General features: G+C 54.9%; 1 long non-coding RNA gene across 1 annotated transcript; it reads right to left on the bottom strand.

Moving 5' to 3' along the window:
• Nucleotides 1-4,424: 4,424 nt before the first annotated feature.
• On the bottom strand, nt 4,425-13,172 carry LOC145505991 (uncharacterized). Its single transcript, XR_014053448.1, has 5 exons — nt 12,155-13,172; nt 11,394-12,048; nt 8,182-9,784; nt 5,291-7,624; nt 4,425-5,016 (listed from the first exon to the last, which is right to left on the bottom strand). It is a non-coding gene; the product is annotated as an uncharacterized LOC145505991 (long non-coding RNA).
• Between the last annotated feature and the right edge of the window lie 2,303 nt (nt 13,173-15,475).

The raw sequence follows: 15,475 nt of genomic DNA, 5'->3' as shown, positions 1-15,475 counted from the left end.
GCATTATGTTATCTGGAATGCATAATCGAGTTTCTCGCTGTGAACTTTCGGGCGGGGGTGGGGTGGGATTACAACACCTATACTGGCTACCGGCTGGGGGAAGAAAGCAGTCATTTTGATAAAGAACTTACTGAATATAAAACCAACAGAAACGACCCAAAACACTGACCTGGCCTTAACGTGACCTCGATCGCGTGTCCGCAGAAACAGTACTACGTCCCCATCTCTGGATCGCTGATCTTGGGGGGTTAGGGAGGTGTGCAGGCACATTTGGGAGAGAGGGCGAAGAAATGAGGACATTTCCAGGGACGGATTCTCCACGCTGGGTATGAGAACTTTCATTCCGCCAATTTCGGAGGAAACGTGATTTTTATTTCTGCTGTTTAAAAGAAGAGGGGAACATGAGTTGCGGGGGGCGGTGTGCGGAGACGTAAAATCTACACAAACTCGGATCGTGGCTCCGTGGTTTTCTGCGCCTCCTCTTTATGGTCTCTTATCCCGGGGCCCAGGCCGGCGGCTCCCGGGGAGCTGACGGCAGTGATTGGCGGCTCACCGGCACCCGCCATTGATGGCTGCGGGGTTCTAATCTCCAGGAAACACAAGGGGCTGCTATGGCCATTTAGGGGTAATTATCCGACCGCGGAGGGACAGCGAATTCCCTCGCCTTTTAACTGGGCGCAATAAAAGCTGTAGATTAGGGGCGTCCAGATTAAGGAAAATGAATTACTAGAGCGGGAACTTTATTACCTGGAAGGCGTCCGGGGTCTGGCGGGAGGGGTCGGGATGCGAACGCCGGGGAGATTGGCAGCCTCGCAGAAGTCCGCAGGCTCCACGAAGTTAAGGCCTGAGGCGGATTAGGGAATATTCTTGCGTCTGTGAAATTTACGCCGCCTCTGCAGACCTCCTGCACTCCCAAGCACTGGGCAGGGTTTAGGGCCTCCAGCTCGGGTCTGGCCCAGCTGGAGACGCGGCACACGGTTGCGGCCTCTCTAAAGACACGGGACCCCTGGGGGAGACAGGAGAATAGAGTCCTTCCTCCAGACCGGGAAACCTAGGCCCCGGAGGTTTGCTTGAGGGTATAAGGATAAAAGGCCATATACTCCCACTTTAGAACTATAGGAACTGACACTCAGCGATGCTCCCAGTCGGGATGACCAACTTCTATCACCCGCATTTCCAATTAAACTCTCCCTGGGACAGGCACGCGGGAATGTCATTCTGCACTAGGGTTCAAGAGGGAGAGACAACCGAGGCCCCTAGGCTGTTTAGGTCAACCTTTTCAAATCGATCAGTGCGACTTTCTGTTGGGACTTGCTTTTGTTCCGCCCTCAGCTCCCATCTCAAAAAGTTTGGCTTCCAGATCACTTTGAGAATCTGCTATATCTCAGAACTTTCTCACTAGAAAATGCACACCAGCAAAAACAACTTCAAAGGAGTACCCCCTTGGAGTCCGCCAGATAAGACCACCCCCCACCCTGCTTTAGGACTTTAAGGCGGAGCTGGGGCTCGAACCCTGAGAGTGCAGGCGCGAGGCGCAGAGGGGGCTCAAATCTGTGTCCGGCGGGCGCAGCCAGGCCAGGCCGCGGGCTGGGCGGCCGGGCGGCGGGAGAAGGGCCGCATCGCTAATTGCGGGGATAAACAATCTGTCACGATCCCTCAGCGCGCCTAATAGGCAGACGAGGATGTTGTTTTTAGGCGCCAGCGGCGGCCCGATCAAAGGCAGCAGCCGGCGCAGGGGCCCTTGAAGTCGCGCGCCCCCGCCTCCTGGGAGCAAACCGCCTGCGCCCGCAGCCCACGGCCCTGCCGCCGGCCCCTGGGTTTCGCGAGCCCGGCCCGAACCCCATGGCCTCTCTTTTTTTTTAGGTTCGGCCTGGGTTCGTGTCTCCTCTGGCTCGGAAACGGCGGGAAGAATGTCTGCGGAGGAAAAGGGGTGCAGAGCGGTGGATTCCACGTGGAATCCGTGCTCGGAATCGCGCCGGGATCTTCCACCGATCCGCCCCTGGGCTGCCCACGGTCTCAGAGAAGGGACTTTGGGGAAAGGAACAAAATATCTGTCTCCCGGGGCGTGTGGTTCCCGCGGAAGGAAGGGCACATGTTGAGGGCAGTGAGAGAGCGCCTTCTCTGCGTTGATTTTTTGTCTGGGCCTTTTCGGATTTCCCGGTTGGCGGGTTCCAAGAGCTGACAGAGCCAGGGGGCTGCGCCTGTTATCTCGCCGCCAGCACTAGCCCCCAGGAGCTTCTACTGCCGGCATTTCTCGGCGTGGCCGCGGCAGCCCAGAAAGCCGGGCTGTAATTCATGCCTGGCAAAAGCAGGGCTGGCTCGCCGCAGATAAAGCTCGGGGACTGGCGTTCGGCTTCCATGCTCTCGCACTCCGCTCCCCTCCCCTCCCGCCTCGCTCCTTCTCCCCTTGTTCCGGGGCATCTTAAAACACTCCCCGCGCCCCAGCTGGGAGCACCTCCGCGTTTCGGATCCTGAAAACGGCTTGTCCTGCAGCCACACTCTGGGCAACTGGTGGTGGTGGTGTTCTTCCCCCTTCTCTCCCCCAACCCCCCCCCCACGCCTATTTTATAGGACTGTGTGTCGGCCGAGGAAAAGTGGTGTTTTTAGGCTCCCCCCATCCCTCCGTGGGCAAAGATTCCTTTGGCGAGGCATCCCGTCTTAGAGACCGCCGTCTTTATCTGGGTGTTGGCGCGGCGAGTTCGAAGAGCCCGCAGCAAGATTCCCTCACTTCTAGCATTCGTTGTCACCTCCGTCGGGTTTTTGTTTACGCCCCCTCCCCCGTTTCCCAATGCATTTTGTGGCCTCGACCCAGGAGTCCCGCGTGCATTTTTTTAAAATGTGCAGCTCAGTGGGATCCCCCGGCAATTAGCGAGCCCCAAACAGTCCTCTTTAATAGAATGAATGTGCTATGAAAACCGATTACCCGGAACGATTTATTTTGGTGGGAATTCACCAATCTTCAGGAGGGCGATGGAGGGGGAGAGAGGGGAGGTATTTTGTCATGGGGATGGAGGGGGGTTGACAAGTAGACAGAAAGCACGACCAGGGGATCCCCCAACCTGGGGAGGGGGGCCTCCCGACCCCAGTTCTCCCGCCTATTGGCCTCTGTCGCCTAGAAGTGAGCGGCTGGGAGTCAGAGGTTTGGGAAACTGGGAGTCACTGATGGAATCCTTGGGGAAGAGTTCACAGCTTTCCCGAGAAAGACACTGGACAGCTCAGAACTCCAGGGAGTCTTCAGCTATTGCCTGAATACGCACAGCACAGATGCGGAGCAAAAAACTTTCTGCTTGCCTGGGACCTGGGCAGAACTTACGCCTTTTAAGAGTTTTGGTGCCCTTTTTAATTCGAAGTAAAAAAAAAACAACAACTGGTTGTAAAAAAAATTTTTTCTTCTTCTTGCTATTCCTCCGCTTAAGTGGGCCCCACTGCCCAAGTGCAGTGCATTTTACCCGGCGCCAGAGAGAAATGGACAAGTCCGACTCCCTGCTTCTTCCCCTTCCCGCCCTTCCATCCCCTCCCCCCTTGCTTATTTCCTCCGGATCAGGCCTGGGCTTCCCTGTGTCTTTAAATTCGGAAGAGGGTGAGGGGTGTAGATCTGCGGGGGAGAGAGTGGGCCCCTCTTTCAAATGGCCCAAATTAATGTGATCGCGACATGAGGGTGCACTTGGGGAAGATGAAAGCGGAGGCCGGCCGGCTCCTCCTAGAGCTCTATAATTATAGATAATATATCCCATTTCAAAGCAATTAGACCAATCAGGCGTAACGAACCACTTTGCTGCCGACGAATAACAAAGGCGCACGGTTATTTAAGCCCAGAGATGTCAGGCAGACCCCGAGGCTCCAGGGGCCGACCAAACATCTTCCATCCTGGCTCTGCCCACCCTGGGCTAAAGAAGGTTCGCCCTACCCTCCCCCCCACCTCCAGGCTCTGCCCAACGAGGGCCCCATCTCGGTTCCGGTAGGGGCCTGGGGGGGCAGGGGGTTGGAAGGAATGGGAGGAAGAGAATTGACTTTTTTTGAGCTGGGTGTCAGGACTCTTGTCAGAGGTTTCACCAACTTTATCCGATTTAATCCTCTTTACTTTGGGAGATAGGTATTATTATAGGCTTTCTCACTCTTTCCAGATGAGAGAATAGAATCAGAGAGGCTAAGTATCTTGCCCAGGGTCACACAGCCAGGTAGTGGCACCAGGATCTGGACACGGGTGGGTCTGAGCCCCCAATCCACTCTTTTCACTCTGCGGCAGTCTCTCTCAGGGAGCTTTCAAAAGAGGAGATGCTCTGAAACCCAGAGGGTGCTGTCTGGATTTGATGGCACCACCTCCCTCAATCCGGGAAATGGGTTTTGGTCCATCACTTACTACACTTCTCTCCTGCGGCTCCCCTCCTCGCTGCCCACCACCTTCTTGAATTTTGAAAACTGTCCAGTTTTCCCATGAATTTATTAAATGTAGAGAATCTCAGGTGTCTCAGAGAAAAGACATCTGGGCTGCAAGCTGATACACCAGCCAAAGGCCAAAGACTCTTTTTTTTTCCCCGAGCCTCGATTTGTCGGTTTTAAAATGGGTACTCTGTTCCTCAGCTCAGATAACGCTGTTGGCCCTCCGGAAGAGGCCACACCACGGGTCTCCGCCGCACTGTGGCAGGTCCTCAGCGCTTTGAGCACATCTGAGGCATCCAGGGTGTGTGTGTGGGGGTGTCTGGAGCCTTCCTCTGGGCTTGCCAATTCCTCTCCTGCAGGAGAACATGGGATGGCATGGGTGGCCCTGCCCCTCGAATGGAAAGTAGCCCAAGGTACCTTCCAGGTGGGGAACCTCATATTTCACCCCCAGCTCGACCACCCGGGAAAAGAGGCTGAGCGGGGAAACCAGACCAGGGCGGAGATGGGCAAGGACAGTCATCAACAGACACACGCAAAAAAGACACTCAGCCACGGGGATGGCGGAGGATAACAGCCCTGGATACAGCGATGCCGAGAAGCCGAAGAGCCTCTGCCATCCGGGGACTCCTGAAGGACCTAAATACGAAGTGGAATGGAAGGCGAGTTGGGATGCCTAGGAAGGCCAGCGCTGAAACGGGAAAAGAGAGCAGTCGAAGGTGGGGGGTGGGGGGTGGGGGGTGGGGCTGAGGGAGTGTCCTCCCAAGTGCGGCGGGCACCCCACAGTGGCTGGGCCGAGCGCGCCAGGGCCAGGAAGGGTCCCCGGGACTGGAGAGGAGCAGTGGGGATGAGGGTTGGGTGGGGCTAGGTGTTCTGGGAGGCTCCGGGGCCCCCTTCTCACCGCGATTCCCACCTCTGCTCCTCTTTGTCTTGGGTCCCTGACTTTTCCTTCTCTGCGTCCTCCTTCTCGCCCTCCGTGTCTCTCATCTGTCTCGGAGGAGGGTCTCTGCCTCAAGCGTGTCTCTCTTGGTCTCTTCCGGGAGATCTGGGAACCTCGATCTCTTCACCTCTCTGCCGTCTCTGGGTCCTTCTATCACCAAGTCTCTTCCCGCCCTCTCCCCCGTCTGTCCCTTCTCCGAGGTTTTCTCTTTCTCGCCTCCCCCGCCCGCTCCTTTCCCATTTCTGGAGCGGCAGTTGGCACCTTCGAGAGCGGCAGGAAACGCTCCTCTGGGCCCTAGTACTGCGCTCCCACCCCCTGCCCGAGGCTGGTCGTTTCTCTTCGGAGCCTCGGTTTCCCCGTCTGGACCTTACAAGGTCCCCTCCTTCTAGGGTCCTCGGAAGGATAGAAAAGGGAGGTGGTAGAGCCCAGAAGGTGCCCAGCGTGGGCACCCAGTAGACTCAGCAGACCTCCAAGGTATCGCTCAGAGTCCTTCACCTCCAGCGTCCCAGGACTGACGGTGGAAACGGAGCAAATGCAGAGCACGCTGGGGAGGCGGCGGGAGTGGCCGGGGAACCCACCAGAACCATCGAGAACTGGGGAGGGGAGGTTTTGTAGGGAGAAGCCCTGCTCCAAGTTCCCTCCTGGCTATTCAGGACCCGACCTAAGGGCTCGGAGGGGCCCGGCCGCCCCAGGTCCCTGCGCTCTGGCCCTTACTACCCTCCGCCTTCTGGGAAAGGCAATGACCCGCCTCTGCCCTCCACTGTTCTCTTTCCGCCTTTGCGATCCTTGGACCTCGCTATCCTTGCTGGTGAGCAAGAAAGAGGGCTGCTCCGTCATTTAAAACGAGCTGGGCGCTGCCCTCCTGGGGAGGGCGGAGAGCTATGGGAGACACAGGCGGGAAAGCCTCCAGCCTGCAGTAGTCACTCAATCAGTGCGCTACGGAACACACGCTCCATTGGCGGGGAAACTGAGACCCAAAGAGGAGTCATTTCCCTTTGGCCTCTGAGCTAGAAACGGACAGAACTGGCACTAAAATGTAGGCTGTCCAACTCGTTTGTTGTTGTTCAGCCACTAAGTCGTGTCCAATTCTTTTTTGACCCCAGGAACTGTAGCCCCCCAGGTTCCTCTGTCCATGGGATTTCTCAGGCAAAGAATACTGGAGTGGGCTCCCATTTCCTCCTCCAGAGGATCTTCCCACACAGGGATGGAACCGGTGTGGCCTACATTTGCAGGCGGGTTCTTTTATCCCCGAGCCATCTGGGAAGCCCAGCCCCTTACCCAGTGCTCATCCTTCCCCGCCCTCAGGAAGGTCAGGAAACCCCGGACGTTCCAACTGTGCCCGCCCAGTGGCTTGCATCTCTGCGACCTTGCAGAAGACCTTGTCCCTTTGCGAGGACTCATTTGCAAACGGGGCTTCCCAGGTGGCGGTAGTGGTAAAGAACCCGCCTGCCAATGCAGGTAGACGTAAGAGAACCCTGGTGGGGAAGATCCCCTGGAGGAGGGCATGGTAACCCACTCCAGTCCTCTTGCCTGGAGAATCGCATGGACAGAGGGGCCTGGCAGGCTGTGCGGTCCATAGGGTCACACAGAGTCGGACACGACTGAAGCGACTTAGCACACACGCACTGGCGCACTCTGGCCCTGGTAGGTTCAGGGAGCGTTTGTCCCGCCTCTCCGGTGAGGGCTGGAGCAGGGCTCTGGCACCCTGGGCCAGGCAGGGTTAGGTTCTTGGAGCCAGGCAGGCTGGAGGGACCCGCTTTGACTGAGCACCTCCTCTGTGCTAGGTGCTTTCAATGCATCATCACAGCTCCCGAGGTGGCAGTCCTACTTCCCAGATGAGAAAAACGACAACTGAAGTAGCACGTGACGGGCCGCGTAGCTGAGCCTGGGGACACCGGGACTGGGAACGGTGTCACTGCGCACTTCCGCTGCACCAAGCAAGTAGGGAGGAGGGGAAGCCTCTGCATGGGGTAGACGAGCTGTGGAGGTTGTAAATGCCCGAGGCTTTGATTCCGTTCTGCTTTTCCTCCACTGCCAGCAGGTTTCGGGCTGGAATCTCAGACCTACAGGTTCCCGAAGCTCTTCGAAGGGGCAGGGTCACGACTTCTTCTAGGGCCACGCCCTTCGCCACGCCACGCCCCTCTGTACTACGGACTTGCCACGGGGCTTTGGAGCGGATTGCCGGATGAATGACGACCCCCTGCCGGGACCTCTCTTGCTGCATCCGTGTTATGGACGCCTGAGCTCCTCTTTGCTGCCCTCCCTGAGATTGTGTGAGGAGGATCTGAATCCAAGGAAACTGGAAAACTGAGGAGACAAATGCCAAGATGGGGAATCATTAAATCCTATTAATAGTAATAATAGTTAATACAACAATGACTATTGCAAAGCACTCTTCTGAGCTCTGAGGGTGACTTAATTCTTTGAATCTTGGCAGCAACTCTGTTTTTAACCCTGGTTTACATAGGGGAAGGGCTTCCCTCATAGCTCAGTTGGTAAAGAATCTACCTGCAATGCAGGAGACCCCCGGTTCGATTCGTTGGTTGGGAAGATCCCCTGGAGAAGGGATAGGCTACCCGCTCCAGTATTCTTGGGCTTCCCTTGTGGCTCAGCTGGTAAAGAATCTGCCCGCAATGCGGGAGACCTGGGTTCAATTCCTGGGTTGGGAAGATCCCCTGGAGAAGGGAAAGGCTACCCACTCCAGTATTCTGGCCTGGAGAATTCCATGGACTGTATAGTGCATGGGGTTGCAAAGAGTTGGACACGACTGAACTACCTGCACTTCACATAGGGGAAAAATGGAGTAAAGTAGTTTACATGAGTAAAAACAGGCTTGCTAGGTGGCTCAGTGGTGAGGAACCCACCTGCCAGTGCAGGAGACACAGGTTCTGTCCCTGGGTGGGAAAGATCTCCTGGAGAAGGAAATGGTAACCCACTCCAATATTCTTGCCTGGAGAATTCCCTGGACTGAGGAGCCTGGCTACAGTCCATGGAGTCGCCAAAGAGCAGAACACGACTGATGGACTAAACAGCAACAGCAATGAGCAAAAACTCAAAAAACAAGGTGTTCTAAGATTTCCCACGGCCCCCCCGGGGATTCTCAGGGACCCCTCACTGCACGGATGGACCTCACTCTAGAGACCCCTGTTCTGGACTTCCTGGTGGGGAAAGGGCAGAGCAGGCTGCAAAGCCTGGCCCACTCACAGCACCTGCTGCTTCCAGCTGCCCAGCTCTGATCCCTGGGAGTACCCTCTGGGGTGGCTCCCCAGAACAAGCTTGTGTGGGCCCACGGGACTAGGACAGGGCCAGGCATAGAGGGGACACTTCAGCGGAGAGGTGAATGGATGACCAGAAGGCAATGTCAGATCTTCAGCACGAGCCAGGCCAGAGCATCAGGCCAGACACATCAAGGCCAGAGTCCTGAGCCCTGGGCTCAAGGGTGAAAACAGTCCATCTCAATGCTGATCAAATAGTTCTTGAATGGCCTTTTAAAAAACACTCCCTGGTCAGGGAACTAGATGCCACATAATGCAATGAAGGTCTGGTGCAGCTAAATAAATACAAATTATATATATAAAGAACACTTAGTTGCTGGCCCTGCCAAGTTTAAACCTGAAGTTGAGTTCTCAGAATCACTGCAGATGGTGACTGCAGCCATGAAATTAAAAGATGCTTGCTCCTTGGAAGAAAAGCTATGACCAACCTAGACAGCATATTAAAAAAGAGACATTACTTTGCCGGCAAAGGTTCCTACAGTCAAAAGTATGGTTTTCCTAGTAGTCATGTACAGATGTGAGAGTTGGACTATAAAGAAGATTGAGCACAGGAGAATTGATGCTTTCAAATTGTGGTGCTGGAGAAGATTCTTGAGAGTCCTTTGAACAGCAAGGAGATCAAACCTGTCGATCATAAAGGAAATCAACCCTAAGTATTCATTGGAAGGACTGATGCTGAAGTTGAAGCTGCAAAACTTTGGCCACCTGATGCGAAGAGCTGACTCATTGGAAAAGACCCTGACGCTGGGAAAGGCTGAAAGCAGGAGAAGGGGACAACAGAGGACGAGATGGTTGGATGGCATCACCGACTCAACGGACATGAGTCTGAGCAAACTCTGGGAGATGGTGAATGACAGGGAGGCCTGGCGTGCTGCAGTTCATGGGATCACAAAGAGTCGGACATGACTGAGCGACTGAACAATAGTAAGCTACCCTTCCTCTGAAGAAGCCAAGGCCCAGAGAGATCTGACAGCAGGCGCATGGTGTCGCTCAGAAGGCCCTCTGTGGACTCCAAGTCCTGCGGTGTGCCCCTAGCCAGCTGCCCGTCTTCACCCTACAGGACCTTCCCTGGCTGCCTGTTTCTCCCTGGGTGTTCCGACACCGACTGTGCGGACTGCTGGATTCGGGGAGGATGTGACAATGCATGTTCCATCCGGAGGCTCTGCCCTTCCAGAAGAGCTTCCCAGCCTTCCTAGAAGAAGAGAAATATTTCTGGACAGCCTCCTCTCCAACCGTTCCTGCAGAAATGAACAAACTCTCAAAGGGCCCCTCCCCAGCCGGGGGTGCCCCCAACCCTCTTGGGCTTCCCAGTCCAACCCGACCTGAAAGGCACCCTTTCCATCCCTGCAGAGACCTCCTATCTGATCCAATGGTGGGTCCTAGGTAGCAGCCCAATTAAGTGAAAATAGATCTGGGCTTATCGGGTTCAGGCGTGGTACCCTCGGTGGTCCCCCGGCTGCCCCAGAGGGTCCCTGTCTGTTTGATTTTCCTGCTCAGACACACTTGTTTAAACAGACCCCTCGGGGCCTCCCAGTAACCAGAGCCAGCCCGAAGCCTGATTGCCAGGTAAAAGCAGGCCTGGCTCACGTGGTGGGTGGGGGAAAGGTGAGTGGGGGAGCACAGGTGGAAGCCACCTTTGGAACCCTGAGCAGTCTCTAGTAGTTTGCTCCGTGGGTTCAGTTCCGAGCTCCACCCTTTCCAGCTTTCTGCCCGCACCCCGCCCCCCGCCCCCCACCCCCACCTCCCTCCCTTTGTTATTCTGGGAAAGGATGAAATGTGTTGAGATGGAGTGAGTGATCTGGCAGTTTATTTCTGCCATCACAGTGACCCCAGGAGGTGACTGCTCCAAACCTGGGAGGTTGGCACCGCTGTGCCTCTTTACTAGATGAGAAAGCCAGGGTCCCAAGAGGTACAGTGGCCTGGCTGGGCCGATATCCAGAGAGAGCATCCCTTCAAGCCCATGTTCTTTGCACCCCCTTGGTGCCCTGAGGACAGTTTCTAGCTCAGAGTCAGGGTCCTGGACAGCGTTTGCGCATGCTGAGTGGAGAATAAGCCAGTCCAGGTGGGAAGAAGAGGAAGGACAGAGGCAGGTGGGGGAGGAAAGGGCAGGTTGTTTAGCATTTGGAGACCGAAAAGGTGACCCCAGGGCTCTGCGGCAACCCTGCCTACCCTCTGGTGTTCCCAGACACTCTGGGCTTCTGGTCAGGGGAGGGCATGGGCCAGTGTGGCCTTCCATGGACTCTGTTTTCCCAGCAATAATAGTCATTAAAGCTGCCTTCTCAAGCCCTCATTATCCTGTTTATAAACCGTTCCAGAAAAACAAAAGCCAACCCAGCACGCCTCTCCCCAGATCACAGGCAGGCGTGTTGGTTCTCCCTTCTGAGTGCAGAGAGGAGAAGCCTTCCCTGAGAGTCCACTGTGACAGGGCAGTGACTTCTGTAGCCTCTTGTTGCCTGTGAGGGTGTGCTGTAGACTTTCCATTTTGGAAGGCAAATTCAGAAGAATTTTCTAGACTAACATTAAGATTTTGCCGTTACGATGCAAAGAAGGGCGGTGAGAAGGGAAGGCAGAGAAGTAAATGATGTTGGCTCTGTGTAAAGCGATTTAATTATCTTATTGCACCCAACGAGCTTTACACCCAGGGACTATTAACCCATTCATTCAACAGATGGGAAAACAGAGGGACAAACATGAGGCTGTGATCTGAGGAAAGGAGCTCCGTGGACTGTTTGCTTCTGACCTCAGGCACCCGTAGGATACTCTTGAAGTAATTACCACCATGAAACTTGCCAAACACTCACGGTGTACAGACTTTTCATACATGATCTCGTTTAATCCTCCTGGCCGAGTGGGGTTCATGCTGTGGTCTGCATTTCCTGGGTGGCCAAAAGGGTGAGGGGTGACGTGATGGGGTAGCTTGCCCAAGGTCATTCAGCTACTGGAGGGTGAGCCAGGACTTGAACTTCGCAAAAAAGGAGGAAGTTGTCACTTTGTGGTGGGGGTGGGTGGAGCAGGGCAGCGAGGGAAAGACTGCAGAGGCTTGTGAAACTAAAAGGAAAGGAAACCAATCTTTTGCCTGGCCTCCTTGCCCCTGCCCCTCATTAAGAGTCCCCCGCGATTGCACCCTCCCCGCATGTGCTCTGACATCAAAGGTGAGGGAGGCAGTTTCCCTCTGCTCAGCTGGTGCATCTTGGGCAGAACAGTCCCAAGCCAGAGGCTGGGTCTCCGCGAGGGCGGGGCTCCAGATCAAAGGGAAAGAGGGAGGAAGATGAGCCCGAGGAGGAGATGAAGGTCCATCCAAGTGGCTTATCTCTCCTGCTCTGCCTGGGTTTGCTGTGCATGTGCAAACCCCTGGGGTGGGATGGGGGTCTTCAAAGAGGAGATTTGACGCTCAGCCTCCTTCTCCTGGCTACTGGGGAGCTCCTGAGTGGCCACTCAGGGCTTCCCAAAGAGAACCTAAAAGGAAAAAGTCAATGCTATGGAATCCCGCTATGGCACCAGAAATCCCATCTACTGTGCTGGTGCTTCACAGACTGGATGCCACGTGCTCTTCAAGTCCGACCTGCGAGGTGGCCTTGTGGTCCCACGGGTTCTGAGAGAACGGGTTGGGCAACTTGCTGAAGGTCGCTCAGAAAAGCAGTATCCGCACCAAACAGCAGACTTCGACTTGAAGTTGTCCTGTTTGGATGTGGTGTTTGTTTCCTAGGGCAGTGTAACAAAGTATCGATACCAAGAAGGCAGGGCTTAAGACAGAAATTTGTTTTCTCAGGGTTCTAGAATCTAGAAGCCGGAGATCAAGGTGTCGGCAGGGCTACACTTTCTCTAAGACTCTGGGTCCGGAGATCAAGGTGTCGGCAGGGCTACACTTTCTCTAAGACTCTGGGTCCAATCCTGCTTTGTCTCCTCCTGGCCTTGTGGTTGCTGGCAGTCCTCAACTTCCAGCTGCATCACCCCCGTCTCTGCTCTGTCTCCTCTCTGTCTGTCTCCACATCATCTTCCCTCTTTGTGTCTGTGTCCTAGTTCCTCTATTCAGCAGTCCTATGGATATGTCCGAGTTCCTCTGTTTTTACAAGGACAGCAGTCCTATGGATGACATGCAACTTCATCTTGATCGCTTCCGCAAAGATGCTGTTTTCAAGTAAGGTCCCCTTCACAGGGCTGGGCTGTTAGGGCTTCAGTGCCTTTGGAGGGGGCATGTACAGTCCACGGCAGGATGTGTGTGTCCTCCTCTGTACAGGGGAGCTCTCTGGTGCTGCTGGACACCTGGGCTCTGAGAGCAGTAACCCCAGAGCGGAATGATGGCAACCGCACAGCCCCTGGGTGCCACAGTGCCTTGAAGGGACACAGTGCAATTTTGTGCAATAGCCAATGGGTGCTCTTAGACCCATTTCACAGATGAGGACATTGATGTTTGGAAAGATTCAGTAGGAAAGCCTGGATCTGAAATAATATTGATCTGACTCGAGAACCAACCACTGTCCCCAGGGATTGGGGTGGGCAGGCAAGGGTTAAGGCTGAGGCGGGGCAGGTGGGCTCAGTCCAAGCCATGCTGACTCACTGGGCCTTAATACCGCTGCTCTGGCTGCTCCCCGTGGGCACTGTCAGTTGCCTGGGAGCTGATTAAGATGTCACAGAGGATTATGATGTCAGGTGCAAGAATCACGCTCCAGGAGGGGTGACTGCTGGGCCGGGAGGGAGGTTACCCTTAGCAACGGAGACGGGACATCCATGCAGAGGAGCGGCACAGCCTGGTGGGAAGGGCAAGGGGGTTGGGTCATGCTGTCCTGGGTGTGAATTCCAGCCCCTGGGCTCTCCAGCTGGGTGACCTTGGGGAAGACACCACACCTTCCTGCACTACCTGTTTCTCAGACACAAGATGAGGGAGAATAATTCCATCCCCCATGTAGATCAAACAGCTGAAGAAACCCCCTGCCTCTGTAAGCCTCTGCCAAACGGTGGTCCCCAGGGAAGCCAGGCATCAGCTCTGGAGTCGGGGCTCAGGCGTGGGCAGGCTTGCCAGAGGTGGCAAAGAAATGGTGCCAAACCACCTCGCTGCCAAGAGCTGAGGCTGCTTAGAAAGCACCATCACCTGCCGATGGGGAGCCCTGTTAGCAACCTTCTTTGTGTCAACCAGCGGGCGGTGAGTGGCTCTTCCCCAAAGCCTCCTGAATGTTCCACTCAAATAATGCTGACCGCAGCACGTAGTCACTGCCTGTTCACTTGCTGCTTGCACTGTTTGGCCCTGAACCCTATTTCTTTAGAACCCAGCATAGTGCCAAACAAATGTTTGAATAAATGAAGGGCAAAAGGAAGATGTTTTCTCAACTTCCCTTTGTATTCCTTGGAAAAAAATTTCTCCTGTCTTTGAGAAAGAAATATTCCTCCTCCTCTGCAAAGCCACTTTCACCAGTGTCCTTAATTCTAGTCCTCTTATTTCCTCAAGTCTTGACTTTTATTCACCCACTCACTCATTTAGCCACCCAGCCTATCAGCCATCCACCCATTCATCCCTCTATCATCTATTTATCCACCCACCCATCCTGTCATCCATTTATCTATCCATCCATCACCCACCCATCCATCTATCCTTCCATCATTCATCCATCCGTCCATCTACCCACCCTGTCACCCATTTATCTATCCATCCATCCCTCCATCATCCACCCATCCATCCATCCATCCATCTACCCATCCTATCATTTATTTACCCATCCATCCCTCCATCATCCACCCATCCATCTATCTTTCCATCATTCATCCATCCATGTATCCGCCCAACCATCCACCCATCAGGGCAACAGGCAACAGACTCTGAACCATTTCCTTTTCTAGGTCTGCAGGGCCCACAGGGTCAAGTCAGATGAGGACCCTGGCCCTAAGGAGTTCTCAGTCTTGTAGGGCTGAAAAAACATGAATGGAAATGCCCTTGAGGCATAAGAGAAAGGGAGGATACTTCAAAGAAGGGAAGGCCAGGTACTGAGGGGACCACAGAGATGCTCCACTTGGGAATCAGGGAAGGCTCTTGGGAGGAGCAATAGCAGAAGGGGAGCTTCTTGGGGGAGTAGAATTTGGGCAGCAAAGGTGAGCAAAGAAGCAATTGGGAAGCAAACTCACTCTTCCACAGCCCCTCCCATGTGCTGCTGTCTCCTCCCCTTTGCAGAGCCTTCACACAGGTCCAGAGATGTTGAGTAACTTCCTCCAAGTCACTCCACTTTGTTGGTAGAGGTGACTGGAGAAGTTCAGGTTTCAGCTCCTCAGAGAGGCCTTCCTGGGCCACTTCTGCAGGTCTCCCTCTGCCTGTCTCCCTCACACCCTGTCTGGTCCATGTCTGGTGTCTGTCTACCCCACTGGGAGGCCGACTCCAAGAAGGCAGTGACCTTGCCTGGCTCCCTGTCTCTAGCACCTGGAGCACAGTGGGGGCTCAGAGACTTCTTTCCTGGGGTGCCCTGTGGTGGGTCCCTGGTCCCTGACTCACTGAGGCCCTTTTGTCCCCAGACGCCTCCCTCCTCAGCTGCCTTCTGACTCCACCAGCCTGGCCTTCCAGGTGTGCAGGGCCCATCAGCTGAACACCACTCAGGCCTCCTGGTCAGGGCGGGCATCATCCCCCCTGCACATTTCTGATCGTCTTAGGAGACGAGCAAGCAGATAATTGAAAAGATTATCCCGGGATGGGACTGGTGGATGGTTGATCTATCGCGTGTCATCCCTACTTCAGGGTTTTTATTAGAAATTGAAGAATGGCTTCCCAACTTGAGCCTCGGGGCTGCGTTTAACATCTAGCCGTCATGCAGACCTGCACTGGTTTCCGGGCTGTCTGCAAAGTCATTGCATCTCAGAGCCCTGGGTGTGACCCCAGTAGCAGCAGTAGCTGCCCTGCGCTGAA

The sequence above is a fragment of the Giraffa tippelskirchi genome, chromosome 1, assembly GCF_054371585.1.
Source record: "Giraffa tippelskirchi isolate mGirTip1 chromosome 1, T2T-mGirTip1v1.2.pri, whole genome shotgun sequence".
NCBI lineage: Eukaryota > Metazoa > Chordata > Mammalia > Artiodactyla > Giraffidae > Giraffa > Giraffa tippelskirchi.
The sequence above is the reverse complement of the archived record's forward strand: the minus strand, read 5'-3'. Positions and strand labels throughout refer to the sequence as shown.